This window comes from Humulus lupulus, chromosome 4 (genome assembly GCF_963169125.1).
Source record: "Humulus lupulus chromosome 4, drHumLupu1.1, whole genome shotgun sequence".
Classification (NCBI taxonomy): Eukaryota; Viridiplantae; Streptophyta; class Magnoliopsida; order Rosales; family Cannabaceae; genus Humulus; species Humulus lupulus.
The window spans coordinates 162,411,829-162,422,167 of record NC_084796.1 but is presented as its reverse complement, the minus strand read 5'-3'; positions in this window follow the sequence as shown (position 1 = coordinate 162,422,167).

The window sequence follows — 10,339 nt, the reverse complement described above, 5'->3', positions numbered from 1 at the left end:
AACAACGATCAATAGATTTAAATCAACTTCTAAGTTTTATGACCCGGTTAGGACCAGGAACTTATTTTGAAAACTTAGTTAGAGTAAACTTTTATCCATATCTCGAGCTCTTTAACAAGAGCAACGATCAATAGATTTAAATCTACTTCTAAGTTTTATGACCCGGTTAGGACCAGGAACTTATTTTGAAAACTTAGTTCGTGTTAACTTTTATCCATATCTCGAGCTCTTTAAGAAGAACAACGATCAATAGATTTAAATCAACTTCTAAGTTTTATGACCCGGTTAGGACCTGGAACTTATTTTGAAAACTTAGTTAGAGTAAACTTTTATTCATATCTCGAGCTCTTTAACAAGAGAAACGATCAATAGATTTAAATCAACTTCTAAGTTTTATGACCCGGTTAGGACCAGGAACTTATTTTGAAAACTTAGTTCGTGTTAAATTTTATCCATATCTCGAGCTCTTTAAGAAGAACAACGATCAATAGATTTAAATCAACTTCTAAGTTTTATGACCCGGTTAGGACCAGGAACTTATTTTGAAAACTTAGTTAGAGTAAACTTTTATCCATATCTCGAGCTCTTTAACAAGAGCAACGATCAATAGATTTAAATCAACTTCTAAGTTTTATGACCCGGTTAGGACCAGGAACTTATTTTGAAAACTTAGTTCGTGTTAACTTTTTTTCATATCTCGAGCTCTTTAAGAAGAACAACGATCAATAGATTTAAATCAACTTCTATGTTTTATGACCCGGTTAGGACCAGGAACTTATTTTGAAAACTTAGTTAGAGTAAACTTTTATCCATTTCTCGAGCTCTTTAACAAGAGCAACGATCAATAGATTTAAATCAACTTCTAAGTTTTATGACCCGGTTAGGACCAGGAACTTATTTTGAAAACTTAGTTCGTGTTAACTTTTATCCATATCTCGAGCTCTTTAAGAAGAACAACGATCAATAGATTTAAATCAACTTCTAAGTTTTATGACCCGGTTAGGACCAGGAACTTATTTGGAAAACTTAGTTAGAGTAAACTTTTATCCATATCTCGAGCTCTTTAACAAGAGAAACGATCAATAGATTTAAATCAACTTCTAAGTTTTATGACCCGGTTAAGACCAGGAACTTATTTTGAAAACTTAGTTCGTGTTAACTTTTATCCATATCTCGAGCTCTTTAAGAAGAACAACGATCAATAGATTTAAATCAACTTCTAATTTTTATGACCCGGTTAGGACCAGGAACTTATTTTGAAAACTTAGTTAGAGTAAACTTTTATCCATATCTCGAGCTCTTTAACAAGAGCAACGATCAATAGATTTAAATCAACTTCTAAGTTTTATGACCCGGTTAGGACCAGGAACTTATTTTGAAAACTTAGTTCGTGTTAACTTTTATCCATATCTCGAGCTCTTTAAGAAGAACAACGATCAATAGATTTAAATCAACTTCTAAGTTTTATGACCCGGTTAGGACCAGGAACTTATTTTGAAAACTTAGTTAGAGTAAACTTTTATCCATATCTCGAGCTCTTTAACAAGAGCAACGATCAATAGATTTAAATCTACTTCTAAGTTTTATGACCCGGTTAGGACCAGGAACTTATTTTGAAAACTTAGTTCGTGTTAACTTTTATCCATATCTCGAGCTCTTTAAGAAGAACAACGATCAATAGATTTAAATCAACTTCTAAGTTTTATGACCCGGTTAGGACCAGGAACTTATTTTGAAAACTTAGTTAGAGTAAACTTTTATTCATATCTCGAGCTCTTTAACAAGAGAAACGATCAATAGATTTAAATCAACTTCTAAGTTTTATGACCCGGTTAGGACCAGGAACTTATTTTGAAAACTTAGTTCGTGTTAAATTTTATCCATATCTCGAGCTCTTTAAGAAGAACAACGATCAATAGATTTAAATCAACTTCTAAGTTTTATGACCCGGTTAGGACCAGGAACTTATTTTGAAAACTTAGTTAGAGTAAACTTTTATCCATATCTCGAGCTCTTTAACAAGAGCAACGATCAATAGATTTAAATCAACTTCTAAGTTTTATGACCCGGTTAGGACCAGGAACTTATTTTGAAAACTTAGCTCGTGTTAACTTTTTTTCATATCTCGAGCTCTTTAAGAAGAACAACGATCAATAGATTTAAATCAACTTCTATGTTTTATGACCCGGTTAGGACCAGGAACTTATTTTGAAAACTTAGTTAGAGTAAACTTTTATCCATTTCTCGAGCTCTTTAACAAGAGCAACGATCAATAGATTTAAATCAACTTCTAAGTTTTATGACCCGGTTAGGACCAGGAACTTATTTTGAAAACTTAGTTCGTGTTAACTTTTATCCATATCTCGAGCTCTTTAAGAAGAACAACGATCAATAGATTTAAATCAACTTCTAAGTTTTATGACCCGGTTAGGACCAGGAACTTATTTGGAAAACTTAGTTAGAGTAAACTTTTATCCATATCTCGAGCTCTTTAACAAGAGAAACGATCAATAGATTTAAATCAACTTCTAAGTTTTATGACTCGGTTAAGACCAGGAACTTATTTTGAAAACTTAGTTCGTGTTAACTTTTATCCATATCTCGAGCTCTTTAAGAAGAACAACGATCAATAGATTTAAATCAACTTCTAATTTTTATGACTCGGTTAGGACCAGGAACTTATTTTGAAAACTTAGTTAGAGTAAACTTTTATCCATATCTCGAGCTCTTTAACAAGAGCCACGATCAATAGAGTTAAATCAACTTCTAAGTTTTATGACCCGGTTAGGACAAGGAACTTATTTTGAAAACTTAGTTCGTGTTAACTTTTATCCATATCTCGACCTCTTTAAGAAGAACAACGATCAATAGATTTAAATCAACTTCTAAGTTTTATGACCCGGTTAGGACCAGGAACTTATTTTGAAAACTTAGTTAGAGTAAACTTTTATCCATATCTCGAGCTCTTTAACAAGAGAAACGATCAATAGATTTAAATCAACTTCTAAGTTTTATGACCCGGTTAGGACCAGGAACTTATTTTGAAAACTTAGTTCGTGTTAACTTTTATCCATATCTCGAGCTCTTTAAGAAGAACAACGATCAATAGATTTAAATCAACTTCTAAGTTTTATGACCCGGTTAGGACCAGGAACTTATTTTGAAAACTTAGTTAGAGTAAACTTTTATCCATATCTCGAGCTCTTTAACAAGAGCAACGATCAATAGATTTAAATCAACTTCTAAGTTTTATGACCCGGTTAAGACAAGGAACTTATTTTGAAAACTTAGTTCGTGTTAACTTTTATCCATATCTCGAGCTCTTTAAGAAGAACAACGATCAATAGATTTAAATCAACTTCTAAGTTTTATGACCCGGTTAGGACCTGGAACTTATTTTGAAAACTTAGTTAGAGTAAACTTTTATTCATATCTCGAGCTCTTTAACAAGAGAAACGATCAATAGATTTAAATCAACTTCTAAGTTTTATGACCCGGTTAGGACCAGGAACTTATTTTGAAAACTTAGTTCGTGTTAAATTTTATCCATATCTCGAGCTCTTTAAGAAGAACAACGATCAATAGATTTAAATCAACTTCTAAGTTTTATGACCCGGTTAGGACCAGGAACTTATTTTGAAAACTTAGTTAGAGTAAACTTTTATCCATATCTCGAGCTCTTTAACAAGAGCAACGATCAATAGATTTAAATCAACTTCTAAGTTTTATGACCCGGTTAGGACCAGGAACTTATTTTGAAAACTTAGTTCGTGTTAACTTTTTTTCATATCTCGAGCTCTTTAAGAAGAACAACGATCAATAGATTTAAATCAACTTCTATGTTTTATGACCCGGTTAGGACCAGGAACTTATTTTGAAAACTTAGTTAGAGTAAACTTTTATCCATTTCTCGAGCTCTTTAACAAGAGCAACGATCAATAGATTTAAATCAACTTCTAAGTTTTATGACCCGGTTAGGACCAGGAACTTATTTTGAAAACTTAGTTCGTGTTAACTTTTATCCATATCTCGAGCTCTTTAAGAAGAACAACGATCAATAGATTTAAATCAACTTCTAAGTTTTATGACCCGGTTAGGACCAGGAACTTATTTGGAAAACTTAGTTAGAGTAAACTTTTATCCATATCTCGAGCTCTTTAACAAGAGAAACGATCAATAGATTTAAATCAACTTCTAAGTTTTATGACCCGGTTAAGACCAGGAACTTATTTTGAAAACTTAGTTCGTGTTAACTTTTATCCATATCTCGAGCTCTTTAAGAAGAACAACGATCAATAGATTTAAATCAACTTCTAATTTTTATGACCCGGTTAGGACCAGGAACTTATTTTGAAAACTTAGTTAGAGTAAACTTTTATCCATATCTCGAGCTCTTTAACAAGAGCAACGATCAATAGATTTAAATCAACTTCTAAGTTTTATGACCCGGTTAGGACCAGGAACTTATTTTGAAAACTTAGTTCGTGTTAACTTTTATCCATATCTCGAGCTCTTTAAGAAGAACAACGATCAATAGATTTAAATCAACTTCTAAGTTTTATGACCCGGTTAGGACCAGGAACTTATTTTGAAAACTTAGTTAGAGTAAACTTTTATCCATATCTCGAGCTCTTTAACAAGAGCAACGATCAATAGATTTAAATCTACTTCTAAGTTTTATGACCCGGTTAGGACCAGGAACTTATTTTGAAAACTTAGTTCGTGTTAACTTTTATCCATATCTCGAGCTCTTTAAGAAGAACAACGATCAATAGATTTAAATCAACTTCTAAGTTTTATGACCCGGTTAGGACCAGGAACTTATTTTGAAAACTTAGTTAGAGTAAACTTTTATCCATATCTCGAGCTCTTTAACAAGAGCAACGATCAATAGATTTAAATCTACTTCTAAGTTTTATGACCCGGTTAGGACCAGGAACTTATTTTGAAAACTTAGTTCGTGTTAACTTTTATCCATATCTCGAGCTCTTTAAGAAGAACAACGATCAATAGATTTAAATCAACTTCTAAGTTTTATGACCCGGTTAGGACCAGGAACTTATTTTGAAAACTTAGTTAGAGTAAACTTTTATTCATATCTCGAGCTCTTTAACAAGAGAAACGATCAATAGATTTAAATCAACTTCTAAGTTTTATGACCCGGTTAGGACCAGGAACTTATTTTGAAAACTTAGTTCGTGTTAAATTTTATCCATATCTCGAGCTCTTTAAGAAGAACAACGATCAATAGATTTAAATCAACTTCTAAGTTTTATGACCCGGTTAGGACCAGGAACTTATTTTGAAAACTTAGTTAGAGTAAACTTTTATCCATATCTCGAGCTCTTTAACAAGAGCAACGATCAATAGATTTAAATCAACTTCTAAGTTTTATGACCCGGTTAGGACCAGGAACTTATTTTGAAAACTTAGCTCGTGTTAACTTTTTTTCATATCTCGAGCTCTTTAAGAAGAACAACGATCAATAGATTTAAATCAACTTCTATGTTTTATGACCCGGTTAGGACCAGGAACTTATTTTGAAAACTTAGTTAGAGTAAACTTTTATCCATTTCTCGAGCTCTTTAACAAGAGCAACGATCAATAGATTTAAATCAACTTCTAAGTTTTATGACCCGGTTAGGACCAGGAACTTATTTTGAAAACTTAGTTCGTGTTAACTTTTATCCATATCTCGAGCTCTTTAAGAAGAACAACGATCAATAGATTTAAATCAACTTCTAAGTTTTATGACCCGGTTAGGACCAGGAACTTATTTGGAAAACTTAGTTAGAGTAAACTTTTATCCATATCTCGAGCTCTTTAACAAGAGAAACGATCAATAGATTTAAATCAACTTCTAAGTTTTATGACTCGGTTAAGACCAGGAACTTATTTTGAAAACTTAGTTCGTGTTAACTTTTATCCATATCTCGAGCTCTTTAAGAAGAACAACGATCAATAGATTTAAATCAACTTCTAATTTTTATGACTCGGTTAGGACCAGGAACTTATTTTGAAAACTTAGTTAGAGTAAACTTTTATCCATATCTCGAGCTCTTTAACAAGAGCCACGATCAATAGAGTTAAATCAACTTCTAAGTTTTATGACCCGGTTAGGACAAGGAACTTATTTTGAAAACTTAGTTCGTGTTAACTTTTATCCATATCTCGACCTCTTTAAGAAGAACAACGATCAATAGATTTAAATCAACTTCTAAGTTTTATGACCCGGTTAGGACCAGGAACTTATTTTGAAAACTTAGTTAGAGTAAACTTTTATCCATATCTCGAGCTCTTTAACAAGAGAAACGATCAATAGATTTAAATCAACTTCTAAGTTTTATGACCCGGTTAGGACCAGGAACTTATTTTGAAAACTTAGTTCGTGTTAACTTTTATCCATATCTCGAGCTCTTTAAGAAGAACAACGATCAATAGATTTAAATCAACTTCTAAGTTTTATGACCCGGTTAGGACCAGGAACTTATTTTGAAAACTTAGTTAGAGTAAACTTTTATCCATATCTCGAGCTCTTTAACAAGAGCAACGATCAATAGATTTAAATCAACTTCTAAGTTTTATGACCCGGTTAAGACAAGGAACTTATTTTGAAAACTTAGTTCGTGTTAACTTTTATCCATATCTCGAGCTCTTTAAGAAGAACAACGATCAATAGATTTAAATCAACTTCTAAGTTTTATGACCCGGTTAGGACCTGGAACTTATTTTGAAAACTTAGTTAGAGTAAACTTTTATTCATATCTCGAGCTCTTTAACAAGAGAAACGATCAATAGATTTAAATCAACTTCTAAGTTTTATGACCCGGTTAGGACCAGGAACTTATTTTGAAAACTTAGTTCGTGTTAAATTTTATCCATATCTCGAGCTCTTTAAGAAGAACAACGATCAATAGATTTAAATCAACTTCTAAGTTTTATGACCCGGTTAGGACCAGGAACTTATTTTGAAAACTTAGTTAGAGTAAACTTTTATCCATATCTCGAGCTCTTTAACAAGAGCAACGATCAATAGATTTAAATCAACTTCTAAGTTTTATGACCCGGTTAGGACCAGGAACTTATTTTGAAAACTTAGTTCGTGTTAACTTTTTTTCATATCTCGAGCTCTTTAAGAAGAACAACGATCAATAGATTTAAATCAACTTCTATGTTTTATGACCCGGTTAGGACCAGGAACTTATTTTGAAAACTTAGTTAGAGTAAACTTTTATCCATTTCTCGAGCTCTTTAACAAGAGCAACGATCAATAGATTTAAATCAACTTCTAAGTTTTATGACCCGGTTAGGACCAGGAACTTATTTTGAAAACTTAGTTCGTGTTAACTTTTATCCATATCTCGAGCTCTTTAAGAAGAACAACGATCAATAGATTTAAATCAACTTCTAAGTTTTATGACCCGGTTAGGACCAGGAACTTATTTGGAAAACTTAGTTAGAGTAAACTTTTATCCATATCTCGAGCTCTTTAACAAGAGAAACGATCAATAGATTTAAATCAACTTCTAAGTTTTATGACCCGGTTAAGACCAGGAACTTATTTTGAAAACTTAGTTCGTGTTAACTTTTATCCATATCTCGAGCTCTTTAAGAAGAACAACGATCAATAGATTTAAATCAACTTCTAATTTTTATGACCCGGTTAGGACCAGGAACTTATTTTGAAAACTTAGTTAGAGTAAACTTTTATCCATATCTCGAGCTCTTTAACAAGAGCAACGATCAATAGATTTAAATCAACTTCTAAGTTTTATGACCCGGTTAGGACCAGGAACTTATTTTGAAAACTTAGTTCGTGTTAACTTTTATCCATATCTCGAGCTCTTTAAGAAGAACAACGATCAATAGATTTAAATCAACTTCTAAGTTTTATGACCCGGTTAGGACCAGGAACTTATTTTGAAAACTTAGTTAGAGTAAACTTTTATCCATATCTCGAGCTCTTTAACAAGAGCAACGATCAATAGATTTAAATCTACTTCTAAGTTTTATGACCCGGTTAGGACCAGGAACTTATTTTGAAAACTTAGTTCGTGTTAACTTTTATCCATATCTCGAGCTCTTTAAGAAGAACAACGATCAATAGATTTAAATCAACTTCTTAGTTTTATGACCCGGTTAGGACCAGGAACTTATTTTGAAAACTTAGTTAGAGTAAACTTTTATCCATATCTCGAGCTCTTTAAGAAGAACAACGATCAATAGATTTAAATCAACTTCTAAGTTTTATGACCCGGTTAGGACCCGGAACTTATTTTGAAAACTTAGTTCGTGTTAAGTTTTATCCATATCTCGAGCTCTTTAAGAAGAACAACGATCAATAGATTTAAATCAACTTCTAAGTTTTATGACCCGGTTAGGACTAGGAACTTATTTTGAAAACTTAGTTCGTGTTAACTTTTATCCATATCTCGAGCTCTTTAAGAAGAACAACGATCAATAGATTTAAATCAACTTCTAAGTTTTATGACCCGGTTAGGACCAGGAACTTATTTTGAAAACTTAGTTAGAGTAAACTTTTATCCATATCTCGAGCTCTTTAACAAGAGCAACGATCAATAGATTTAAATCAACTTCTAAGTTTTATGACCCGGTTAGGACCAGGAACTTATTTTGAAAACTTAGTTAGAGTAAACTTTTATCCATTTCTCGAGCTCTTTAACAAGAGCAACGATCAATAGATGTAAATCAACTTCTAAGTTTTATGACCCGGTTAGGACCAGGAACTTATTTTGAAAACTTAGTTCGTGTTAACTTTTATCCATATCTCGAGCTCTTTAAGAAGAACAACGATCAATAGATTTAAATCAACTTCTAAGTTTTATGACCCGGTTAGGACTAGGAACTTATTTTGAAAACTTAGTTAGAGTAAACTTTTATCCATATCTCGAGCTCTTTAACAAGAGCAACGATCAATAGATTTAAATAAACTTCTAAGTTTTATGTCCCGGTTAGGACCAGGAACTTATTTTGAAAACTTAGTTCGTGTTAACTTTTATCCATATCTCGAGCACTTTAAGAAGAACAACGATCAATAGATTTAAATCAACTTCTAAGTTTTATGACCCGGTTAGGACTAGGAACTTATTTTGAAAACTTAGTTAGAGTAAACTTTTATCCATATCTCGAGATCTTTAACAAGAGCAACGATCAATAGATTTAAATCAACTTCTAAGTTTTATGACCCGGTTAGGACCAGGAACTTATTTTGAAAACTTAGTTCGTGTTAACTTTTATCCATATCTCGAGCTCTTTAAGAAGAACAACGATCAATAGATTTAAATCAACTTCTAAGTTTAATGACCCGGTTAGGACCAGGAACTTATTTTGAAAACTTAGTTCGTGTTAACTTTTATCCATATCTCGAGATCTTTAACAAGAGCAACGATCAATAGATTTAAATCAACTTCTAAGTTTTATGACCCGGTTAGGACCAGGAACTTATTTTGAAAACTTAGTTCGTGTTAACTTTTATCCATATCTCGAGCTATTTAAGAAGAACAACGATCAATAGATTTAAATCAACTTATAAGTTTTATGACCCGGTTAGGACCAGGAACTTATTTTGAAAACTTAGTTAGAGTAAACTTTTATCCATATCTCGAGCTCTTTAACAAGAGCAACGATCAATAGATTTAAATCAACTTCTAAGTTTTATGACCCGGTTAGGACCAGGAACTTATTTTGAAAACTTAGTTCGTGTTAACTTTTATCCATATCTCGAGCTCTTTAAGAAGAACAACGATCAATAGATTTAAATCAACTTCTATGTTTTATGACCCGGTTAGGACCAGGAACTTATTTTGAAAACTTAGTTAGAGTAAACTTTTATCCATTTCTCGAGCTCTTTAACAAGAGCAACGATCAATAGATTTAAATCAACTTCTAAGTTTTATGACCCGGTTAGGACCAGGAACTTATTTTGAAAACATAGTTCGTGTTAACTTTTATCCATATCTCGAGCTCTTTAAGAAAAACAACGATCAATAGATTTAAATCAACTTCTATGTTTTATGACTCGGTTAGGACCAGAAACTTATTTTGAAAACTTAGTTAGAGTAAACTTTTATCCATATCTCGAGCTCTTTAACAAGAGCAACGATCAATAGATTTAAATCAACTTCTAAGTTTTATGACCCGGTTAGGACCAGGAACTTATTTTGAAAACTTAGTTCGTGTTAACTTTTATCCATATCTCGAGCTCTTTAAGAAGAACAACGATCAATAGATTTAAATCAACTTCTAAGTTTTATGACCCGGTTAGGACTAGGAACTTATTTTGAAAACTTAGTTAGAGTAAACTTTTATCCATATCTCG